General features: G+C 46.7%; 1 long non-coding RNA gene across 2 annotated transcripts in view; it reads left to right on the top strand.

The window, feature by feature from the left end:
- Positions 1–23,099, top strand: part of LOC102552091 (uncharacterized) — a 69,584-nt gene extending 46,485 nt beyond the window's left edge. For both annotated transcript variants that reach the window (XR_010057753.1, XR_010057754.1), the window contains 2 exons: positions 20,840–21,005; positions 21,643–23,099. This is a non-coding gene — a long non-coding RNA (uncharacterized LOC102552091). The remainder of the gene's footprint in view (positions 1–20,839; positions 21,006–21,642) is intronic.
- Positions 23,100–26,002: the final 2,903 nt, after the last annotated feature.

The following is a 26,002-nucleotide window of genomic DNA, read 5'->3' as shown; positions in this document are numbered from 1 at the left end:
GCTGGCTTTTGTGTTCTCTTAGGGTCTGCATGACATCAGCCCAGGATCTTCTGGCTTTTAGAGTCTCTGGTGAGAAATCTGGTGTAATTCTGATAGGTCTGCCTTTACACGTTACTTTACCTTTTTCCCTTACTGCTTTTAATAGTCTTTCTTTGTTTTGTGCATTTGGTGTTTTGATTATTATGTGATGGGAGGAATTTCTTTTCTGGTACAGTCTATTTGGAGTTCCGTAGGCTTCTTTTATGCTCATGGGCCTCTCTTTCTTTAGGTTAGAGAAATTTTCTTCTATAATTTTGTTGAAGATTGGCCCTTTAAGTTGGGAATCTTCACTCTCTTCTATTATCCTTAGGTTTGATCTTCTCATTGTGTCCTGGATTTCCTGGATGTTTTGGAGTAGGAGTTTTTCATCTTTTGCATTTTTAACTATTGTGTCGATGTTTTCTATGATATCTTCTGCACCTGAGATTCTCTCTTCTATCTCTTCTATCCTGTTTGTGATACTTGCATCTATGACTCCTGATCTCTTTCCTAGGTTTTCTAACTCCAGGGTTGTCTCCCCTTGTTATTTCTTAATTGTTTCTATTTACATTTTTAGATCTTGGATGGTTTTGTTCAAAACCTTCACCTGTTTGTGTTTTCCTGTATTTCTCTATGGAATTTTTGCATTTCCTCTTTAAGGACTTCTTCCTGTTTACCTGTGCTCTCCTGTATTTCTTTAAGGGAGTTCTTTATGTCCTTCTTAAAGTCCTCTACCATCATTATGAGATGTGATTTTAAATGCAAATCTTGCTTTTATCCTGTTGTATCCTGTACTTGCTGTGGTGGGAGAACTGGTTTGGATGTTGCCAAGTGGCCTTGGTTTCTGTTCCTCATGTTCTTTGCTTGCCTCTCACCATCAGGTTATCTCTGGTGTTAGTTGGTGTTGCTGTCTCTGACTGGAGCCTGTCCCACATGTGAGCCTGTGAACTTAGGAGCGACAGTGCTACTGGGAGACCAGCTCTCTCTGGGTGGCATTTGAGTCTGGAGAGCTGTGCTACAGAGTTAATTCCAGGGCACAGATGGAGGCCAGACACACACACACACACACACACACACACACACACACACTCACATACACACACACACACACACACACACACACACACACACACACATATGGGGGCAGTGATCCCGGCATTGAGGAGACAGAGACAGAGAACCCAGGCAGGTAGATCTCTGTGAGTTTGAGATCAGTCTGTTCTACTTAGTGAATTCCAGGATAGCCAGGGGTACACAGAAAGGCTATTTTAAAACAACAACACTAACTAACCACCTAACTAACCACCTAACTAACTAACTAACTAACTAACTAAAGAAACCAACTCCTCCTCCAAAATTTTATATATATGAACATACATACCACACATATATAATTGTGTGTGTGTGTGTGTGCATGTGTGTGTGCGCGCGTGCGTGTGCGAGTGCGTGCGTACACGAGCGCTCACCTGTGTGAGCACATGTGGAGATCAGAGGCCAACCTCAGCTGTCTCGCCTCAGGTGACATCCACTTTTTGCTGCTGGTGTTTGTTGTAGAGCCTCTCACTAGTCCAAAACTCATCAAATCGGCTCAGCTGGCTGGCTGTTGAGCCACAAGGATTCTGCCTCTCCCATGACTGGGATTACAAGTGTATACCACCACGCCTGACTTAATTGACTTAATTTTTTGTTTGTTTGTTGTTTGTTTAATCTAGAAACTTCTGTGGTTTTTTTATTTTTCTTGTCATTTTTCTAGGGGTAGGGCCTGGCTGAGAACAGACAGTACAGGGACTTTTACCCTTTTCCTTCCTTATGCTCACTGACATTTCCCTCTTTCAAGGCTGCTGCTGCTAGCTTGTGAGCTGCGCTCTGAAAAATATTACCCCACACAGAACACCCCCTGTCCTTTTCCTGTGGGCCTACGACGGGCATTTGTGTAATGCTTTAATTCCTGCAAAGCAGGTTTGAAAGCATTCAGCATCCTACTTAATCCTTATGCAATCCCCCAAATGGAAATAAGAACGGCCTCTCTGCGGATGGGTGAAGGGAACTCCATCCCAAACGTGCCAGGCAGGGGCTTTGTGTGAGCTGCTCTCATCTGCCTAAAGAGGGGGCCACCACGAGGATCACCATTGTGTGATCTTCTCTGGGAATCGTATTGGCCAAGGAAGATTAACTGGGGCAACAGGAGAAGAGACCCGAACTTGACACCAGCTTAGACAGTCACCTGTTCTGAGGGCTAGGAGAAGATTCCTTTTATTGCTGATGGTAACAAGACCTTTCTACATGAACACAATTCCTCTGCTCTTCCCGGAGTTTGGGCCATTGCCACAGCCCAGGAAAACAAGCTTTGATCCCCCGCCCCAAAGCCCCTGTGGCCCAGGAAGCTGCATAAACTTCAACCAGCCCTTCTGTGAGCCCCGTATCTTGTGGGACTCCTGTGCATCTGAGTGTAATTATACACAGGGTTTCTTTTGTCAATTTTTATTGGGTTCATTTAGTTTGTAGTCTAGGCGAAGAACCTGGGAGAGCGGATAGACGATAGACGATTCTCCACCCCACTCTCTGGGAAAACAAAGTAGCAATGACAGAGCAGCTCGGCCCACCACGTGGGCGTGGGCAGGAAGGGAGGAGGTCCTACAGACTTCCAAATCTAAACACAGGATACTTGGGTAAGAACCCGGCTCTGAGCCCCACTGTGTCAACTCCCTCAATGCTATAGGGTAAGCTAAGACCAAGCGAGCTTGTCTTGTGTTTGCTGGATAACTCTGCTCATAAATTCTCAGCAGTCTTTCCTTCGTTGGAATAGTTGTCACCCTTAACAAGGTGACTTGGCGGACGTGGAAAAGTCCATGCTATTAGAAAATTTAAGTTCTAAGCCTGACCACCAAGAGCCCCAGCAAGCTAGGCTTGACCACTTCCCCACAGTAGGGCAACTAAAGACACAAATAGCGGTGAAAGTCAGACGAGAGAGATTTATTCAGGGACTACCCTGGCAAGAAGACCCAAGAAAGAGGTCCAGTGATCCCCAAGTCTCATGTTTAGGGTCTACACGGGGTTTAGGTTTAAGGAGAGGGCAAGAAGTATGCATTATTGTGGAGAGCTTTGGGACCACATCTAGAAACCTGGCAGGAATTTGACATTGGGCCAGGACACAGAAGTAAGCTCAGGTGGGAATCTGGCTTTGGGCCAGGACTCAGGGCTTAAATTAAGAATATTTACATGCGGGGTTGGGGATTTAGCTCAGTGGTAGAGCGCTTGCCTAGGAAGCGCAAGGCCCTGGGTTCGGTCCCCAGCTCCGAAAAAAAAAAGAAAAAAAAAAGAATATTTACATGTGAGCTAATGCAAAATTCAGAGCAGGCTCAGCTGAGGAATGAATGTGACATTCTTTTGTCTTGGTCATCCTGACTAAACCCCTAGAAAGGTGTTTACAGGATTTTGTTTATTACCTTGCTTGTTCCTTTGACGGAGAACTGATCTTACCATTTTGCATGTGGTACAAAAGCAGACTGGGAACAAAAAAATAAAACCGCTTCAGCCTCAGAGCTGGCTCGGGTCATGCTACAGTGTTGTCTAATTGTCTGTTTTCTTTTGAATCCTTTCTCCCTGGAGAACCTGTTGACTGACTAAGCTGGCTTGGTCACATTATTGAGCAGTCCTGGTTAAGGAGTGGCTCCACTCATTATAGACTTGTTGCCTGTAACTGTAAAACATAATACCTCCTTTGCCCGGGCTCTCGGCTTAGCTCAGAGATCTGCTTCGGCTGGCCTCACTCCTGACTTCTCCCTTCCTCCCAGCTTAGCTCCACCAATGGCCAGTTACTGCCTCTCCCTGGAGCTAACACCCCCAGACCCTCCTGGCTTAGCTTCACCAAGCTGCCATGAGCAATCTCTCCCAGTTCCCTTTGCCCCTCTGGCTGAGCCCAGGATCAAGCCCAACAATCCCCCAACCCAGGAAATCTGGGAAACTGCTGTCTGGGCTCCACCAGCTCCCTCTTGGCTTCTCTTTTGTTCCTCCTGGCTAGCATTACCAAGCCATCAACTATAGCCCCAGCTTCTCTCTTTCTCTGCCCACCTTTTCTCCTCTAATGAAAACAACTCAGACAACTTCATTATTTTGGAACTTGCCGGATAACACAATTGTTGGGTGCAGAATCTCCTGTCCTTATCAGCCAGGGTCTATCAGCCACCCACTGGTGGCCGAGGCCGCGGGTTCTAGCTACCCCAAGATCTTACATGGTTGCTGCATGCTTCACGTCCCAAAGCCTGGCTGAAGCCTCTTCTCTTTCCCTGCATCTGCTTTTCCTCCGGGGACTCAGAAGTCTCTCTGGTCCCTTCGACCCAGCAATTGGCTCCCTGCCTTCGTTATTGACCAAATCAAGAACCAATTGGGAAACCAGACCTTACTATCAGCACCTCACCCCACATAGACCCATTGTTTTCTTGACTCTACCACATAGACCCATTGTTTTCTTGACTCTAATCTGTTTTTCAAAGTGGTCTGTTAAGTTGTCAGAACTGTGAAGTCTCTTCCTGAGAGTTCTGAGCAACTGTCCTCCCATCAAGGAGCAGACAGATATCTTGGAGACTTCGGCTTCAATTCTTCGCAAGAGGTATTATCCCACCTGGCTTTGTTGACACCTCAAGGAAGGGCGGGGAGTGGGGGGAGGTCAGGAGACCCTTATCTGAGTGTCTAAGCATTGCATGAAACTCTGCGGTTACTGCTTGTGACCTTGGGGAAGGGCTAGAGTATATCACCTGGGGAATACTAGGGAAGGGACTTTCACGTATGCAGCTATGAGGAAGCCCTCATTGCTGCTGGTGTGAGCTCTTCGGATTCAGCCTCTAGTGGGAGGGGCACCCATATCTGTGCTCTGAAGGAAGCCCAGTAAACTCAGTGGTTCTCCAGAGTGAACTTTAGTCTGTTGTTGGGACCTCAGGAGAAAGGGTAGACATGGCTGACACATCAGCCCTGGGAGGAATTTTAGCAACACTGAGACATAGGTTCCTGTGGAAAATTTCATTTCTTTGAGGCCCATTCATTGTTTTAATGGTCTGGTAGCCACAAGGAAGGCCACACCTGTCTCTATAATGTCTTTTCTCTTACTAAGTTCAACAGAGACTATGTTCCTAACACTAGCCATGTAAACATCAACTAAAAAGTAAATAATTGAAACAAGCATTCTTTTATAACAAGGCTATAAAATTTTATAAAATCCATAAAATCCTATTCATTTTTATTTGTAACTAGATAACAAATTAATAACAAAAATTAGAATTAAAAACACATCAATAACCAGGATTATCTCACATTTCCTTTAGGCCAGTCACGTAGGTTAATCCATGTAAAGTAATTTTAAAGAGTTGCTTAATATATACATACACACACACACACATATATATATATATGCATACATATATATATATATATAGTCTGATTTATGTGCTGAAAACCAGAAAATTGTCTTAATAATTTTCATATATTTATAGGGTATTTTAAAAACAAATTGGGGGCTGGAGAGGTGGCTTAGTGGTTAAGAGCACTGACTGCTCTTCCAGAGGTCCTGAGTTCAATTCCCAGCTCACAACCATCTGTAACGGGATCCGATGCCCTTTTCTGGTGTGTCTGAAGACAGTTACAGTGTACTCATATATAATTAAGTAAATCTGTAAAAACGAATTGACTTTTCAGTAATTAGGTCACAAAAATAAATTACAGAAGAAATAGAGACATTATTCTCTATTCATAATCTAATGGAAAGATCAGTTGAGACTGTATCTATCTCTCTCTCTCTCTCTCTCTCTCTCTCTGAGATGGGGTTGCTCTATGTAGCCTTAGGTGTCCTGAAACTTGATGTGCAGATCAGGCTGGCCTCAAAACTCACAGAGATCTGCCTGTCTCTGCTCCCTGAGTGCTGGGCTTAAAGGCGTGCACTGGCACTGCCCGGCTGGATAAAATACCATCAGCCACAAGTGTTTTACCATTTAACTCAGACAGAAAGAGAAAAAAAAATGGGTAAGAATGTATGAATGAAAAGGAACAGAGCATGATGTCCCAAATCATTCCACTTTGGATTAACGAATTTTTAAATTTAATTTTACTTGTTAGTGTGGGAGGGGACGGTGATGGCAGTGCGTGTGTGGAGGTCAGAGGACAGCCCGTGGGAGTCTGTCCTTCCATTTGGGCTCCAGGGATCTAGCCCAGAATGCCAGTTTTACTTGCAAGGTCATCTCATGTGCCTAGGAAGTGTTTCAGGTTGACGACGGAGAGAGATTCTCCCTGAATGAACCGAGTCTGAAATTTCTCCCATAGGCTCATGGTTCAAACACTTCTCTGAAGCGTCCAGCACTGCTCTGGAGGCCTTGGAGCTTGCCTAGAAGAAGGGCCTGCTAGGGGCAGCCTTTGAAGGTCAGACCTGCTTCCAGTCTCTATCCATGCTCTTTATAGCCCAGTTCAATGTTGATTCAGTCTAAGGGTCTTGACCAGTTTTTTTTTTCCCTGTAAATTAAAGAATTGAAAGACAGCAATAGGTAGGGGGTGGAGAACCCCAAAAAAGAGGACAGACAGAATCAGCAACGGAGGAAAACCATTTATCAGGAACAAGGATACACATACGTGTAACAGACACACAGACACAAAGAGGAAGGAGAACCCAGGAAGCCTCCCAAAATCCAGTCTTTTTTGGAGGGCTGGGGCTCTAAAGTGTCTGAAGGCTTTCTATCTACTATAGGGCTGGTCCGTTTGAAGAAAGGCAGGGTCTTGGCTCACAATTGCTGTGCAACGTGATCTGGGCTGAAACAAGTCTGAGTCAGTCCATCAGTTTACTGGCCGGAGAAAGCAACCCTACAAGGCCTTTGTTTGAAGATACTGGCTTTTGTCTCAGGTCCTGAAGGTGAGGAAGAAGCTGGCCATTTTTGTAAGTTTGCCACTTTTTGTTGCCTAGCCACGGCCCCTTTTCCTACATGCCTGCCTCTGTTTTTGTCAGTATCTTGCTGCAGTTTGGAACTTGCTTTTAAAGACAGATGAGTAAGGAAACAGTTGCCCGCCGTGCGAGTTACTTTTCTTTTCGTAACAAAGCACTTGACAGGAGCCATTCAGACTTGGGAGATTGTTTTGGCTTACAGTTTCATGGTGGGAATGGCATGGTGGTGATCATGGCCACTGGGAGAAGTTCCTGTCTGCCTGCAGCTGAACTCAGTTCTCCAGACGAGGAATCAGAGAACTCAGGCCAGACAGGGTTGAGCTGTAACCTTCTTGGCCACATCTCTTTGGTCTTGCATCTTCCAGTGAGGCCCCATATCCAAGACAGCACCACCAGTTGGTGACAAACTATTTAAAATATAGGAGCCTATGGGGGACATTTTAAACTTTTAAATCCAAGCCATAACATCCCGTGTTCTATGGGTCTAGTTCTTTGTTAAGCACCAGCATCTGCAGAAGTTCAGCTGTGTCAGTTGGCAAAGGATCACCCTGTTTGCGCTTATTGACATCACATCCCTCAGAGAGTCAGGGAGGATCACAGCAACTCACCTGACCATCCAGCCATTTTGTATCACCTGTTGTATGGAATTCTGCCCTAATTGAATGTGGCCTTGGGGAACTGAAGACTAGGGGAGGGCACTCTATTTACATGGCTATGGGACAGTTAGCATATCTTCTGGGTAAATACTTTAAAGTGCAGCTTTGCCTTGGAGAGGTGGATTGTGTGTGTGTGTGTGTGTGTGTGTGTGTGTGTGTGTGTGTGTGTGTGTGTTGGGGGAGGGGAGTGTGGTAACCACACTTATGCAAGAAACCTCTCACCTATGCTCTGTGACTCAGCTCAATAAACTTATTGGTACCCCAGGGTGAACTTCAGTGGTACTGTGTTATGGTTTGTATAAGCTCAGCCCAGGGAGTGGCACTATTTGGTGTGGCCCCATTGGAGTTGGTGTGTCACTGTGGGTATGGGCTATAAGACCCTACTCTTAGCTGCCTGGAAGTTAGTCTTCCGCTAGCAGTCTTCAGATGAAGCCATTGAACTCTCAGCTCCTCCTGCACCAGGCCTGCCTGGATGCTGCCATGTTCCCTCCTTGATGATAATGGACTGAACCTCTGAACCTGTAAGCCAGCCCCAATTAAACGTTGTCTTTTATAAGACTTGTTTTAGTTATGGTGTCTGTTCACAGCAGTAAAACCCTAATTAAGACAGAAGTTGGTACCAAGGGTGAGGTTCTAGAGGAGCAGAAGTATAAGGATGAATTTTTTAAGAATCTGGAGTTGGTTTAATAATTCACCAGCACCATCAACTACTGAAACCTCTCCAGATACTCTCTCTCCTGGGAGCTTGAAGACTATCGAAGGCCCATGGTGGAAACTGTATTTCAAACTTAAAGAAGCTAACATCTTTGATTATCTTGATCCATCAGTTGTAACTGGCAATGAGCTAGGTGACTGGGTATATATAAATTTTCTACAAGTTGGGGGAAGACTGGAAAATGATTTTGCTGACTTGTTACTGTTAGTATCTCTGGAAAAATTGATTAAGGAAAAGAATGAACCGTATCATAAAATTGAATGGCTCCAGGTGCAAATAAACAATCGAAAGGTTTCTAGATGTGCCCTTGAAGGGAACCTTCTCTCCAGTAGCCATAGACCTCACGTTGCAGAAAGTCAAACTGAAGCCCTCATTACCGTGAAAATGCAAGTCTCAGCCTCAGAGGGTGTCAGCAGTTAAAGTAAGGGCATTAACTGGCAAAGAGTGGGATCCCCTAACTTGGGATGGGGATGTGTGGGATCCTATTCTTTAGTTTGCTGTTGGCACTTTAGAGAGGGGAGAAGACTGGCATTTACCCAGGGAAGAGATTGTAACAATACCTGTCTAATCCTAGTCAGCAGGGTTAGACAAAACCAAGGATGGGTTTGGGTAGAGCAATGGTGTTATCCCTGACAGGGAGAATGAGACAAAGAGCTTAAGTGAAGTACCATGCAGGGGTAGGGGTTGGGTATTTTGAAGAGGGATTTTTTACACGGCGGTCTGTCCCTATACACTCTGGTTTAGCTCTGAGGCCGGCTGCCACAGGGCTCACTTCCAATTTGCCTGTTTCTTTCTTCCGGCTAGCTTTGCCAAACCACCAACGACAGCCCCGGCTTCCCTCTTTCTCCTCCTGCCTACTTTAGCTCTGCAGACAAAAAAAATACTAAACAGTTTTAGAACTAACCAGATAACTCAATGACTGGTCAAAGAATCTTCCTGCCCTGATCTTATCAGCTAGCTCCAGCCATCTCCTCAGCCCTGGACCGTGTGGCATAAGCTACAAACTCTAGGTACCCCAAGACCTCACATAGCTGCTGCTTCCTGCTCTGCCCAAAGCCTGGTCTGAAGATCCTCCTCTTTTCCTGCATCCCTTCTCTTCCTCCTGGGACCCAGAAGTCCCACCCTTTTCTTTTTGCCCAGCAATTGACTTCTACCATTTTTATTGACACAATCAAGAACCAATTAGGAAAGCAACACCCCCCCCCCACTACATTAGACTGGTAATAGAGAACCCCTCCTGAGTTCAAAACCTAGAACCCATGAGAGGAATTAGGTAGCAATGAGGAAGAGAATGATCTAGAAATGGCAGAGTGTGATGGTTTGCATATGCTTGGCCCAGGGAGTGGCACTATTAGAAGGTGTGGCCTTGTTGGAGGAAGTGTGTCACTGTGAGGTGGGCTTGGAGACCCTCCTAGCTGCCTGAGGATGCTCAGTCTGTTCCTGGCTTCCTTCTGGTGAAGATGTAGAACTCAGCTCCTCCTGCACCATGCCTGCCTGGATGCTGCCATGTTCCCACCTTGATAATAATGGACTGAACCTCTGAACCTGTAAGCCAGCCCCAGTTAAATGCTGTCCTTTATAAAACTCACGTTGGTCATGGTGTCTGTTCATACGAATAAAACCCTAACTAAGACACAGAGGATGGATGTACTAAGGCCCAATCTCTAATACAGAGAAAAGGGGGAAAAAATCTATGACTCAGTTTTAACAACGGTACAGTGTGGGAGACCAGTAATCAGAGAGCATCCAGAGTTGATAGGATCGGGGAGACTTTCTAGCAATGAAGAATCTTTTGCCATCTGGCTTATGAGGCTTCAGGGCATGGGGGCTGACGGGATTAGTGTGAGCACAGCAGAAGCAGCACTGAGCAATATAACCATCTATCTATGCCTCCTTGAGACAAAGGAGACTAAGGCAATGTGAGAGGAATCAGCCTTGACGGATTGGCTCACCAGAGGAGTTAGGGACAGATGGTTATCTTCTGTTGAGGTCCCTATGAATGTCGGAGTCTGAAAAGCAATACCAGGGTGGGTACTCCTGAGGGAAGTGGGCACGTGGGAAGCTCAGGCAGGACTGTGTCTATGGGAGACTTAAGAAAGAAATGACTCAGCAAGGACAGAGACTGGCATGCAGTCTTGCTGCTAGGGCATGACCTGTACAAAGTGGGCAAGGCTTTGGCAGGCCTAAGTGACTTAGACCAGCATGTAGGCATGCAAACTAAGTTTGTGGAGTGCTAAGGCCACCAGTGCGACTAAGCGTGGCTAAGGCCACAAGTGAGAGGCAAGAGAGAGAGAAGAGATGGTTTTGAATGGACCTGGATGGGCTGTGCAGAGCTGAAACCTCTAAGGACAGAGCTGACCCACAGCCAAATGCTGGGTTGCTGAGCCTGTGGAGAGCTTTGAGGCCAAACAAGCATTTGGCATAGCAGTAAGGGGAACAGGCAACTGTCAGGTGCAGGTGATTTTCACTGCACTACCTGCTACAGAGAGAGAAGGTTCTCAGGATGAGAACCTTCCTTGTCATCCCCGGAAGAGGTGGCCAAGGTTGCCTACGGGTGAGTACTAGGTGGCCACTAGAAGACCCATGCTGATTAAGCTGAATGTAGTTTGAACAAGAGTGACCCCCATAGGCTCATATAATTTGAATGCTTAATCTCCAGGGAGTGCAACTGAGAAGGAGTAGATGGATTAGGAGGTCTGGCTTGGATGGCAGAAGTTTATGAAGTGTATCTCTGGTGGCTGGTTTTGAGGTTTCAGGCCCAATGCCAGCAGGTTAGGATGTAAAGCCTCTGGCTGCTGTCTGAGCACCAAGCCTGCCTTCTTCCTGCCATGATGAAAATGAACTAATCCTATGAAACCATACGCAATCCCCCAAGTAAACGCTTCCTAAGGGTTGCCTTGGTCATGGTATCTCCTCATAGCAATAGAACAGTGACCAAGACAGTTCCCCCACTAATTTGCAGTCTCTGGGGATACCGCAGTAGAATGTTCTGGTTCACAGTAAGCCCCCAAAGCACTAGGGCCAAAGGGTGACAGTGTATAGGTATTGTGTGATGGTTTGCATATGCTTGTCCCAGGGAGTGGCACTATTAGAAGGTGTGGCCTTCTGGGAGGAAGTGTGTCACTGTGGGGTGGGCTTGGAGACCCTCCTCCCAGCTGCCTGAGGATGCTCAGTCTGTTCCTGGCTTCCTTTGGGTGAAGATATAGAACTCAGCTTCTCCTGCACCATGCCTGCCTGGATGCTGCCATGCTCCTGCCTTGATGATAATGAACTGAACCTCTGACCCTGTAAGCCAGCCCCAATTAAATGTTGTCCTTTATAAAACTCACATTGGTCATGGTGTCTGTTCATACGAATAAAACCCTAACTAAGATAGAAATTGGTACCAGGAGTGGGGTATACTGTGACAACTTGACCATGTTTTGGGGGAAGACTGTGGAAGGACTTTGGAACTTTGAGCTAGAAGAGCTGTTGGGATGCTAAGAGCTTTTGTAGGAGCTTGGAAGATAATGTTGAGAACAGTGCAAAAGATGGAGGCCTGGCTTGTGAAATTTCAGAAGGAAGATTAAAGATTCTTATCAGGGCTGTTTCTATTTTGATTGTGACGATTTTGTGGTTTAGGTTAGCTGGGGTTGAAGAATCAGCTGTGATTAACAAGATACCAGAACTACTAAAGTGAACCTTTGAGTTACTGGGACTGTTGATGCTGGTCAGCTGAAGCTAAGAAATTAGTGGTGAGTAAGAACAGACCAGCATCATTGATGTAAAATCTTCTGGGAAGTGTTTCTGAGAGCACAAAGAGACTGTGTTCCAGAGAAAGCCAAGGTTGTACCTTGTGCTGTGGTTGGACTTGATAATGTGTAAGAGTCACCCAGGTGGTACTGGGTTTGAAGGCATGAGGGGGTCATGAAGAGCAACTGAGACTGGGCACTGTGAGAGGCCATGGAAGGCCATTGGATGAAGGTTTACCCTCAGTTGCAATTGATGGCCCAGGACTGTAGGGGTCATGCAAAGAAGTTGATGCTTGGCACCATGAAGAGAGCCTGTGAGAGGCTATTGGTGAAGCCTAGTTGCAGCAGAAGACAGCAGCGTTTTGGAGATGCCAGTGCCATGAGATGAGCACCAAGAGCAGCAGCAGCAGTGGAGAACAGGCAGCTGGAGCCTAGAAGACAACATGTGTGCTACAAAGGGCAGAGCTGGAGAAGGGACCCAAGCCCTTGGAGGAGCCTAGAAGATCATGAGCAGATCCCAGATGTTAGACAGTTGGTTTGATTTTGCTTTTGATTGTGACTGTGCCCTGATATTTTTCCCTCTTGAAGTAAGAAAGTATTTTAGTGGAGTCCACAGTTAAGAGATAAAAATTTAAAAAGACGTTAAATTTTAAAAGATATTGGATATTTTAAATGGATTGAACTTTTTATATGTAAGGACTATGTGACAAAGTTACTTAGATCTTGGGGATGAATAAGAAAGTAAGGGTTAAGGCTTAATAGTGATATATTTGTGTGTCAAGTTGACAAGGGGTCAATTGTACTGGCTAGTTTTGTGTGTCAACTTGACACAAGCTGGAATTACCACAGAAAATTGAGCCTCAGTTGTGAAAATACCTTCATGAGACCCAGCTGTAAGGCATTTTCTCAATTAGTGATCAAGGGGGAAGGACCCAGCCCATTGTGGGTGGAGCCATCCCTGGGCTGGTGGTCTTGGGTTCTATAAGAAAGCAAGCTGAGCAAGCCAGGGGAAGCAAGCCAGTAAGTAACATCCCTCCATGGCCTCCGCATCAGTTCCTGCTTCCTGACCTGCTTGAGTTCCAGTCCTGACTTCCTTTGGTGATGAACAGCCATGTGGAGGTCTAAGCTGAATAAACCCTTTCCTCCCCAACTTGCTTCTTGGCCATGGTGTTTGTGCAGGAATAGAAACCCTGACTAAGACATACTGGGAGAAAAACATAAGTGTTTAGGTGGGTTCACCTTAGTTACAGGTTTCATTACTCTCTCTACTGCCCTTGCCCCTGCCACTAATCCCAATAGCCCTACAGGAACAACTAAAGTCATTCTGTGGGTGGTGGGAATGTACAATGTGTGCATCTCTCCTAAAGTGGGAATGTGGGAATGTCTGGTTTCGTTGAATACTCACTTGTGTCATGTGATTCTTTTGGGAAGCTGTCTTATGAGAAGATGTTTGTTTTGCTGAGAACGGACGTGTGGTGGGTTTTCTGGAAATTGTCTGGTGAAAGGGCATGTGATGTTTTATTGGAGTGGATGCTTGAGAGGACGTGTGATGTTTGGAAAGAGTGTAAATACAACCCAACAGACAGCGGACAATGCTCTTGCATTGGTTCAGTTTGTAACTCTTTGCTGGTCTTCATTGGCCTTTGCTAAGGCTGCTCTTGGCTGACAACACTCTTGCATTGGTTCACCTTGCTTTCTTCCCTGGTCTTTGCTTGTGGTGACTTAATGTAGAGATGATGGCGTTCTGGTTGTGTCTTGCCACTTCTGAGGACTTGTGTTGATCAGTGGATCCTCTCGGTTTCTTCTGGGTCAAGCCGCTATTTGCTGTTTGCTGGGTGGACTGGACCACTGACAATGAAGACTGGAATCACCCCCAAAGAACTACTTCTAAACAGGCCCACACCCCCTTGTCCTATAGTCATCTTTCTCCCTTACCTTTGGTTGGTAGGCTATAAGGGAGATTCCAGTCTTTCAGAACCCTTATTAAATTAGGTTTAAAAAAAAAAATCTAAGCCTACACTCTCCCTTATGATAGAACATTCTGGGGGTGAATACGTACATCCTGCAGACTATTGTATGGAGTTCTGGCTGAGAGTGTAATCGGTAAAGGCAATTCTGTGGGTGTTGATGAGGTGGAAACCGTAAGGTTGCCTTCCCCATGAAGGGTGGTGAATCTCAAAACAGTTGACTGCCTAGGGATCAGGGCAAAATTACAGAAACCATCCAGGAGCTAGAAAGTTTTTTTTTTTTTGTTTTTTTGTTTTTTTTTTTTTTTTTTTTTTTGCCTAACTCAGAGCCCCTTCAGCAGTCCTACATGGCTAATGAGGAGGCCAGACGGTTCTTAGAGAATGTCTTTGAAGTAAAGAAGGCAGTGGGGGTTGGGGATTTGGCTCAGTGGTAGAGCACTTGCCTAGCAAGTGCAAGGCCCTGGGTCCGATCCCCAGCTCCAAAAAAAAAAAAAAAAAAAAAAAGAAGGCAGCGTGCCTCCCATTTATACAGATATATCTAGAAGAATTGTTCTAACTGAATAGCTGGGCAAAGCAAATGTCCTTATGATTGGGACCTTGCTCACTTACCTTTCAGTCTCCCCTTAGCCACTGAATCCCCCAGACCAGCTTGCATTCTCATGGGATGGACAGCGATAGACTTTCAGAGCAGTGTCTCAAGGCCCAACATGGAATGGCAGCCCAGGACCTGGCTCTATTTCACTGCCCGTCCTCCATAAAGAGGTTTCACTATGCAGATGATATGTTGCTAGCTTCCAAGTGCTCTACAGGTTTGGAAACCCATTTGGGGAACTTATAAGCGAACCAGAGGGAATACAGATAGGAAATAAATTCCCACAAGGTACGGAAGTCTGGCATGGTGGTACAAGTTTTGGGAATATTGTGGTCAGGTAAAACATTCATGATGCCTTACAAGGCTATGAAAATATATCTTTCAACACTCAGTGTGGGTAAATGTAATTACAGGCATTCTTGGGGCTGCTGACAAATATTCATACCTCCCATTGACCAGGTCACTTGTCCTCTGTATAATCTGATAAAGAAAAAAAAAGTGCTGTGTGGGATTAGGATGGTGTCCTAGTTAGGGTTTCTATGGCTGTGATGAAACACCATGACCAAACACGGGTTGAGGAGGAAAAGGTTTATTTGGCTTACACTTCCACATCTTAGTCCATCATTGAAGGAAGTCAGCACAGGAACTCAAACAGGGCAGGAACCTGGAGTCAGGAGCTGATGCAGAGGCTATGAAGGGGTGCTGGTTACTAGCTTGCTGCCCATGGCTTGCTCAGCCTGCTTTCTTATAGAATCCAGGACCACCAGCCCAGGGATAGCTCCACACACAGTGGGCTGGGCCCTTCTACATTGGCCACTAAGAAAAATGCGCCATAGCCCTGTAGCTGGATCTTATGGAGGCATTTTCTCTACTGAGGCTCCCTCCTCTCCAGTGACTTTAGCTCATGTCAAGTTGACATAAAAGCAGTCAACTCAGATGGGAAGGCCCCAGAGGCCTTTGGGAAAGCCAGACGACTCACAGAACATCCTCTCAGAGATGAGGGTCAGGGAGGGTCACAGGACCTCACTGGAGCATCCAGCCCCTCCACATCACCTGTTGTAATTCTGCCCTAATTGCACATGGCCTTGGGAAGGGGCTAGAGTATGTAGGCAAGGGAAACGAGGGGGGGGGGCTCTATTTATGTGGCCACAGGGAAGCCATCATCCCTACTGAGTAAGGACTTTCCAGCACAGTCCTTTGGGGAGAGGAGAAACACCCATATCCCTGCATGTAACCCTCACCCATGCTGTGTGAGTAAGCCCAATAAACTCATGGGTGCCAGGGTGAACTTGGGTGGTATCATACCTTGTTTTGTTGTTGGCACGTTAGGGAGGTGGGTGAGGAATTTTAACAGCCCTGTCGATGATGTCACAAGTTTATGATCACTTGGGCAGAGTATAACACCCACGTCAACCCCAAAGCCATGGGATCCATGAAGAGGCATATACCCCTTCACATAAGCATTCCCACTAACAACCAGTTGTCAGGAGATGTGTGCTTACTTATGGCTCTTGACTCATCAGTCAGCCACACAATAAACCTTTTTTTTTTTTAAACACAAAAACTTCAGTCCCTTGGCATTGTGTGTATCCAGCACTAAGTCCTCATTCAATTACAGTGTCTGGCAACCCAGGTAGGACTGTGGGTCTGGCCCCTAGGTGGGACCACCTGGACTCCTATGAGACCAGAAGTTGCCTCCCTGCTTCAGTGCTGTGGGTATCCTGTGCCAACTTCCTTTTTGAAAAAGAAAGAAAAAGAAAAAGAAAGAGAAAGAGAAGAGAGCTTGCTTTGGGAATGAATCGCCAGGTCTCTAGGCCAGTGAGTCTGGAAGGGCAGTTGTGGCTCTCTGGTTCAGGGACAGATGTCAGCCCTCTGATTTTGACATTTGGAGGGGGGTAGAAATATGAAGTAACTAAGCAACAGATGATTTCAGTCTCTGGTACCCGATTTAGATGCAGAACAATAGGGGTTGTTTAATGCGTTATTTTGTCTGCTACTTTATTAGTCTGTGTTGTGGTCATAGGCTTTGTCATTAGCTTAAACCCAGAAATTACTGGGTGTTCTGTCATCAGATGCCATTTGTTTGCTAAAGCCACATGCTCCCAGCTCCCTGCCACTAAGTCATCATATACTCCCAGACACTAGTAAGGGATCAGTAGGGGCCAGTAGGGGGCAGTAGGGGCCACCAGTAGGGGGCAGTAGGGGCCACCAGTAGGGGGCAGTAGGGGCCACCAGTAGGGGGCAGTAGGGGCCACCAGTAGGGGGCAGTAGGAGACACCAGTAGGGGGCAGTAGCGTCTGGTCCAGATGCCATGTTTATCCATTCATTAGTGACTGGGCCTTGGGCTAATTATAATCTCATTATAGTGATAAAAACATACGTACAGGTGCTGTGACAGATTTGACCACACTCAAATGAGGAAGAACGGGACCCTGACTTGGGAAATTCTCCTATGGTGAGAGAAGCTAATATAACAGCATGTACACCAGCACCACCATGCCAGGAAGCCAGATCCCAGAACTGTTCAGGTAGAAGGTATCTTTTGGCCATGGCTCCCCTGTCTGTTTCTTGGCCGTTAAATAAGGCTTCTCACCTCTTTCTGGAACTGTTGGGTTATTTGTGAATGAAACTGAGCAGAACAGGGATTGGCAGATTTGGGAGCAGCTTGAGAGAGGCCAAGAGATTGGTGGATGGAACAATTGTCTTACTGGAGGGTCCTCGGAGTCCTAACAGACAGATGGTTCCTCCAGCCCTTGCTAGGTGCCCGAGGGTGACTAGGGTCCTCTGACAGGTGTCAGGGTGACTTACTCTGGTATGAAATGTCCACAGGAAGCTTCCTCGGAAGAGCATGCTCCATTCCTGGGTTGGAAGAAGCTCTAACAGCCCACTGGAAGGTGTAGTAAAGAAGTGTTCCCTAGGCCTTGGAGACAAACTAACTGTTCCTGGAAAGTTCGAGGACAGTGCCAGCCAATGTTCATCAGCCACTTCCCCCGTTTAGGGGAAAAGTGTTCCACATTTAAAATATAGCTAGGTTTTTAGTAATATTTTACGGTAAACTCATTTTAGGCTCTCCATATCTAGATCAATATTCTGTTTGATTAATATGACTAATTTAAAAGTTTCTTGTAACGCCAATCACAAGTAGTTTCAAAAAGGGTTCAGCATACCTACCTGGTCATGGGGAAATACAAGTTAAGACTACTTTGAGATACCACTTTGTTCCAGTCAGAATGGCTATGAAGCAATCTGTCTGTGGTGGTTTGAATGAAAATGTCCCCCAGTGGCCCGTAGGAAGTGTCACTATGAGGAGGTGACATAGGTAAGTCTATGGAGGCAGAAAATAGCTAAGGACAATGGTGTCTCGGACAATGGGTGTCAAGTGCTTGGTTTTGATGTGAATGAAGCGCGTCATCGTTTGTTCTGGTACCGTTTGCTTTGTTGAGTCACGATATGCTATTAGAAAAAGGGCATGTTTGCTGAGCAAAGCTGCAGGCACCCAGCTGAGCCTGCCCAAGAGAGGTTACACGTGCTGGTTATATCCTGCATTATGAAAGAAACGTGAGACTTTAAGCATGAGATGGTTGTCTAAAGTCTTGTGTTTTTGAGTTCACTAGGGGTTGCCTTGTGATGGTTAATTCTGACTGTCGCCTCGATTGGATTAAGCGATGCCAGGGGAAGCACACCATCCGGTTTGCCTTAGGCTTGTCCTGAAAGGGTTAACTGAGGGGAAAGGCCTACCAAGAACCTGGGCAGTGCCCTCCTGGGAGGGTGGCCCCAGGCCAAATCAAAAGGGAAAGGGGGAGAGTCAACTGAACACCTGCACTCACGCCTATCTGCTGCCTGATCCACTTATGTGTGAGCAAGCAGTTCCCACATGCTCCTGCCGCTATACCTCCCCCACCATGACGGACTGTATCACCTCAAACCATAAGTCTGAATAAAGCTCTCCTTCCTTAGGTTGAGTGTCAAGTCACAGCAAGAAAAGTAACTCATAAGTCTTACTTATGCACAGCCCTTGGGAACCCCTTGCTGGCTTGGGCCGATGATGGTGGCTTCTGTGGTCTTCCATTCACTCTCGATGTTCTCTCGTATCTGTGCAGAGCTCTCTACCCCCCAGGCTTTGCCAAGCCTTTCTCTTACAACAGTCAGGGAAGAAAACAATGCTTCTCTTTAACTCTCATAGAATCTGAATTGGGGCAGAGTTTCCCAACACTCAGTAGGGTATCAGGAGAAAAACAAAATCTACAAGTTCATCAATGTGTTAATAATATGTGTCACACGTACGACGGTGACACCCACAGGATGAGCAATTCAGATACAGGTCTTTGAACTCTGGCGTGTACAAATCATCCCCAGGAACAGTACACCTCTGGATTAGTTACAAGACAAAGAAAGGATTTTGTGCCTCCAGGAAAAAAAGCAGCTCGTAAGAGCAAATCGAAAGCAGGCAGAGTCTGGTTAGCAAAGCCGGTTAGTGGGGATTCCACTGGGGCCATCTCCAGGATGGCAGGAACCAAAGATGGTGGAGAGGTGCGAGACATCCGTTTTCCTGAGTCCTCCTTTTAGGTAATAGAGGGAAGGCAGGGCGTGCTCCTTTGTCTGCAGCTTCTTGACTGTCTTTAGCTGAACCAGCCTTCATACTGGGGCATACGCTCTGTAGTACAGTCTCCCTTATCATTCTGATAAACGAGAGCCAAGTATTCCCTATCCCCTGTCTCCCTGGCATTCACCACACAGCACCGTATGTTCCTTTTAAAATTTATTTTCACAGAATATATGGCTCCGGGATAGGAGAGAAAATGAGCTATTTTGTTCTCTGCTAATTCTTAACGGGTCAACAGTGCCTGATGCCTCATAAATATTCAGATAATGCACCTGCATGTTCAGTGAGAAAGTAAGGTACTAAGCAATGGTCTCTAATCCTTTCTCGGCAGGGTCTCATTATGTACCTTGGCTGGTCTAGAATTTGCTATGTAGACCAGGCTGGTCTCAGACTCCTGGAGAGCTGCCTGCCTCTGCCTGGCAGAGTTCTGGGCCTGTTAGTTTTTAGGTGAGGAAGAGACTGTGTGTGAATGGCTCGTGTGTGCATAAAACGGCTTTAAAAGTGTTACAGGAAAACTAGGCTACACTGGTTGCCTATGGCAAGGTGAACTTGGTGACTAGGAATCAGCATGGGTAGGAGGGAGGGGAGGAAGGAGGGGAAGAGGGAAGGGAGGAGGGAAGGGAGGAGAGAGGGGAGGAGAGAGGGGAGGAGAGAGGGGAGGAGGGAGGGGAGGAGGGAGGGGAGGAGGGAAGGGAGGACAGAGGGGAGGGAGGGGAGGAGGGAGGGGAGGAGGGAAGGGAGGAGGGAGGGGAGGAGGGAAGGGAAGAGAGAGGGGAGGAGGGAGGGGAGGAGGGAAGGGAAGAGAGAGGGGAGAAGGGAGGGGAGGAGGGAAGGGAAGAGAGAGGGGAGAAGGGAGGGGAGGAGGGAAGGGAGGACAGAGGGGAGAAGGGAGGGGAGGAGGGAAGGGAGGAGAGAGGGAGCACTCATTCACCATATTCTATTTATAGATCACCAACTTTCTGATCATTTCTTCAATTTAAAAATAAAAAGAAAGCTCTTGTATCACTTTCTTGCTTTTCAGCTGTAAACACCTAGACAGATCACCCATCAGCCCTTTTAGATTGACAATTACTTCTAAGTGTTTGCTGTTGGAAGTAGCCGGGACATCTACTTTGTAGAACAACTGATTCGGTCTTTTTAGGCTCTTTTGCTTTGGTTATAATTCTTTGGCGTATAAAATGTAGCCAACACGTCAAACTAAATGGGAGTTTCCAACTGTTAATGTAGAGCTGTATTTGATAACTGTGAGTGGGATTGCCTCAGGAAGCAGGGGATGCTGGGAAAGGCATCCCATTATATTCTCATTGGCAAGCTCACTCCGTCCTTGGCCTGTGGTTACTCACTGATCTTCCAGGACAAGGCTCTTATGAAGGAGGGAGTAAAACATGTTCCTATAGGGTGTGAGCACAGGCTGGGTATGCTAATGCGATGGGAAACAACCTGAGCAGGAAATGAGTCCTGTTCTGCTCAGGAGGCGCTGTTTGGCCTCCATGATCGCTACCTGTCTGTGGTCTGGGCCTTCTTCACCTCACTCATGGAATGAGTGGTATCTGTCCCTCCCTCCCTTTATCCGGCAGCACAAACAAATGTGTGGCAGCTGCCAGGCTGCAGCTCTGAAGGCTGTGCTTTGTCTTGTAGGTGAAGAGGGCTCTGAGCAGAGGGAAAGGCAAACAGAAAAGCAGTTGTCTGCCTTTGCAGAAGTGATGCCAACAGCCTGCACCTCCTCAGGTTAATGAACCAGCAAAACCTGCAGGCTCCGGTGTGAGCAGTCATCACCAGGCCCCAGGCAGGACTCTAGGGCAAGGTCAGGACTTAGATCTCTTTTCTTAGCTTTTAAGGGCCCTGGGTGTACCGTGAGACTCCCAAACCCAACCCCTCCTCAACTGCAGACTTTAGTTTCTGACAGCTTCCCTGAATACCTCCAATCCACCTCCGTCTCCTGCCAGACTTCAGAGCAGTTTCCTTCCTGGAATTGGACTGGAGGGTGGACACCAGTCCTCTCCCAGTGCTGGCCAGTGAGTGCCTTCAGATCCTTTGGGGCTACAGTCAGACCTTGCTTCAGAAAACAGGTGATGGTGCAGGACCGTATCCAACTGGCTCCAGTTATAACAGGAGCAGGGTTCTCATCTTCTGTTTTCATCGGTAATTAAGACTTAATTAAAAAACGACCTGTTCAATAGAAGCTTGCATACTTCAGCCTTCTCAGATTTAGATTATGTGTAAGTGTGGGGCTGGAGAGATGACTAAGTTAAGAACCCTGGCCACTCTCCGGGGGACCTCCCAGCAGCTAACTGGCAGCTCACGACCATCAGTAATTGTAGTTCCAGGGACCCAACACCCTCTCTGGTCTCAGTGGGTGCTACTCTGAGAATAAAATTTATTTTTATTTTATGTGTATATGTATTTTACATGTATATGTATTTGTACTCATGTATACCTAGTGCCCATGGAAACCAGAAGAGGACGTCGTCCGATCCCCTGACACTGGAGTTACAGATGGTTCTGAGCTGCCACGTTGGTTCTGGAAATCAAACCCAGGTCCTCTGCAAGAGCAGCAAGACAGAGTTTCTCTGTGTAGCAGCCCTGGCTGTCCTGAGACTCTGTAGAACAGGCTGGCCTGGATGAACTCACAGAGATCTGCCTGCCTCTGCCTTATGAGTGGTGGGACTAAAGGCCTATGCCACCGTGCTCAGCCGCAAGTGCTCCTAACTGCTACGCCATCTCTCAGCCCCCAGGTAAATAAGTCCTAAGAACTAACAAACAAGCATAAAAATGTATGTACATGGCTCTGAATACCATTCCCCCTGTGGGGTCATGACCAACTGGCATACTTTCTAAATGGATTACAATTTAAAGTATACCCATTACTAATGATCTAAGAGTTTTTATAATAAAGTTGTTTTGTTCAAAATTATTGACACTACACAGCAAAATGCACCATTTAATTAATAAATTCAAACTTTAGATCTGGTCACTTGAATAAGGCAGAATGACTTTCTAAAAAAGATTTACTTACCGTATATGAGTACACTGTAGCTGCCTTCAGACACACCAGAAGAAGGCATCAGATCCCATTACAGATGGTTGTGAGCCACCATGTGGTTGCTGGGAATTGAACTCAGGACCTCTGGAAGAGCAATCAGTGCTCTTAACCATTGAGCCATCTCTCCAGCCCAAGCAGGGTGACTTTTAAATCATTATTTTAAAACCCATACTGTTGTCTTTTTATTTGAAAAGAAGATTTATTTTTTATTTATTTATTTTTTCTTTTTTCCGGAGCTGGGGACCGAACCCAGGGCCTTGCGCTTCCTAGGCAAGCGCTCTACCACTGAGCTAAATCCCCAACCCCTTATTTTTTATTTTTAACTACGTGTATGCATTGTATCTGTGTGGGTTTGTGCACATGCCTGCCAGTGCCAACTAAGGCCAAAGAGCATCTGTTTCTGAGGCTGGAGGCACAGGCGGTGGTGCAAAGGCCTGTGCACTCTAACTGCTGAGCCACCCTTCCCTGGTCTAGGACATTAGCGCTTAGGCAGTTTTAGTCAGGTATACAATGTATCTGAAACATCTGCAATGTTACTCCAGACAGAGCCCTGGAGTTTCCCCCTCCACCTTTATGTCTAACTACTTTGTATAATCCACTGAGTCCAAGTATGCGGCCAGCATGCCCATGGGTATGGGGCGATCCACTGGAGCATGGGCAACCTACAGCCCTCCCATCCTCAGAGAAAAATTACTCTCTCTGCCCCAGCGGCCCTCGGTTGGTGTCAGCTGCTAATAGTTCCACGGCTAGGGGTGGAGCAGCATGAGCTGGAATGCTGGCTGGCTTGATTTTGTGCAGGTCTCCTGCTGGAGCGGCATGGCTGCAGTGAGTTCAGGAGCTCAGGAACCATCCCATGACCAGAAGACAGTGTGTCCCATGGCTCCTCCTCAGCCTTAGTCTCTTCTGTTCTTTATGCCTGCTCTTCTGGTGTTGATACTGAGGTCCCAGTTAGAGCTGAGCCCTCAGTCACTTCTCAGCACTTTAAAAGTTAGGACTGCTACATTATTGTTGTCAGTAGGCGGATGTGTATGTAGTAGTTTTGGACAAAGTCTCACTGAGTAGGTCTAATGGGCCCTAGAACCAGTGACCAGGCTGCTGTGAACTTAGAGATCTACCTGCTTCTGCCTCCTAAGTGCTGGGATTAAATGCCACATCCCGACTATAATGCCAATTTTTGTTGTTTTGTCTATCCACCACCCCCCACACCCCGCACAGTGGCAGACAGCTGGTTTCAGGCTCCCAGAATCCTCAGAGAGTGGATGGGACTAGCCTCTCTGACTCAGGCTTCTTTCTCACCTTGGCTTCCCACCTTGCTTGCTATGCTTTGTCCACTAGATTATGATTTCTTAGAGTCCAGGTTGTGTGGGGCAGTGGACTGTGCCAGGAAACTTGGTAAGGTTGAGTGAGTTTAGAGACCCTGGGACCCAGGCACTCATCTGAGGACGGTAGGTGTCTCCCTGCTCCCTGACAGATCCCTGGCCTGGAACAGGTGACCACACTCCCCAAACAGGAGCATGACCATCATGTAGATCAGAACAGAATTCTCCACACTAATGAGGTATTTACAGGCCCTGAGGGTTTAGCCAATAAGCTTCCCTTCCCAGACATTCCTTCCTGCAAAAGGTCTGGTCCACCCTGAGAAAGTAGAATGTACCCATTTTCCATGATGAACAGTCAATAAACAGTTTAGAACCAAGGACGTCTCTCTCATGCAGAACTGCTGTGGGGAACATGGAAGGAGTCTTCCTCTACAGAGCCACACCATCTAAGTCTCCTGCAGAAGGTCCCTCCACGCTCCCAGACTTGCCCATGCTGAGCTAAGCCAGAGTTCCCCTTCCCTCAACTCATTGTCCTCAGCCTCTGGACTCCCTCTGTTCCTGACTCTACATGGTTTCCAGTGGTGACTGGATTCCTGAGAGTCAGGGAACTCCAGCTTTTGCCTATATCATTTCTCACTTGGGCTGAGACCCGGACCTAAGGCTCCCACCTCCTGAGCGGTTCACTGGTGCTTCCCATAAGCCCAGCACCTGATGGGTAGGGTAAATGCAGTCTAGCGTCTCCCTTTCACCTGCCTAAGCGACAAGATGAGAAGCACCAGGTTTGCATCTGTTTCATTGGCTGAAGGCTGAGGCCCTGCCCAGTGTTCGGTATATCAAGCACTCGTGAGTGGAGGGACTAGCCTTGGCTCCTGTGTTCTACAATTGGTGCAGGTCAATACTCATTCCCTGAGAGCTTGCTAAGTGCCCCAGATGGGGAATGAAAAAAATTCTCCCCTTCACTCTGAATGCTCCAGGGATAAGCTAACAAAGGTGAAAAGGGAGAAAGGCATACAAATTAGCATGCAAATTGTATTATGGCTTGCTGTGGAAAGTCACTGGCCATGCAGCTGACCAATAAACCCAGCATCACTAGAAGCTGGTGTATCCCTTTGAGGGCAGAATAAGGGACTATAAACTGGTTGGGGGGGGGGGTTGGAAATGATTATTGGGAAGAATGAATGTTTCTGACAGAAGAGGTTGTAAAGAAATTCTCTTTTGGGACGTGGTGACCCACCTGTAATCCCAGTACTCAGAATCAAGGTCAGCCTGTCTCAAAACAACAAACTAAAACACATTCTGGTGAGAATTTGCTTGAGCTCAGGTAACACTTGGCTTGTAAGGGAGGTCCTGCCAGGTGTGGCTGTCTTTCTGCCTCCCTTTCCGTGGTAGGCAGGGCATCCTGTCCTTCTTACAGCCCACTCACGAAGCTGATTCAATCAGGGACGCCCCCAACTCAAGGATAGAAATGGCACAAATTTCCTTTAGCTTTGCTCAATGCTATACCTTGAGAGTACTGGGCTTGATACTAAGACCCACAAACCTTCCCTCCCGGTGCTCCAGGGCACTATGGGAAATGAACTCACATGCTGGTCTCTGTGTGGGAAGAGGACCTGTTCACTGAAGCCGGACAGCTGGACAAAGAAGTTGGCAGCAGTGTGGTTTTTTAGCACAGGAGTAAAGCAGATGTTCGACTCTTCTCCTGGCTTTGCGTAAGGAATAACTCACACCTTACTAACTGCAGAGCCGTGAGAATAACAGGCATTAGATGGAGTGTGTCTTTGCTTGTTCAGGTAGCTGCACGAGGCTCTGTGGGCATAGGAACCTGCTTCAGGGTCACTGGTACCTACGTGGGAGCATAGTAAATGACAGGCCCAGCACCTAATACTGTTATGTAGTTCCAAGGACCAGCCTCAGTTTGGAGGGGGGATCTGAGGAAGGAGGGAACAGCAAAACAAATGACTGGAAGTAAAATCATAGGTTGACAGCCTCTGTTCTGCTTGAGATATCTTTCCGGGTGGCTCTCTTTCTTTCTGTATTCTGCTCCGGATGGCTTTCTCTTGCTGTTCTAAAAACTCTGGATAGTTCATCTCTTGAAGATCAAAAGCCCAGTCTTTTATTTACATATCAGTTCAGTCATTTACCCCAGGTTTCCTTTTGATTATCCCATGAACCATCATCCCATGAGCTGGTCCCTTGATTCTTAGAAGGAGACAACAAACACAACATTTTTTAAAAAGATTTATTTATTTATTTATTTATTTATTTATTTATTTATTTATTTATTATAAGTACACTGTAGCTGTCTTCAGACACCTGAAGAGGGCATCAGATCTCATTACAGATGGTCGTGAGCCACCATGTGGTTGCTGGGATTTGAACTCAGGACCTCTAGAAGAGCAGTCAGTGCTCTTAACCACTGATCCACCTCTCCAGCCCATT

Source organism: Rattus norvegicus, chromosome 14 (genome assembly GCF_036323735.1).
Source record: "Rattus norvegicus strain BN/NHsdMcwi chromosome 14, GRCr8, whole genome shotgun sequence".
NCBI classification, from domain to species: domain Eukaryota; kingdom Metazoa; phylum Chordata; class Mammalia; order Rodentia; family Muridae; genus Rattus; species Rattus norvegicus.
This window is presented reverse-complemented; position numbering and strand designations above follow the sequence as displayed.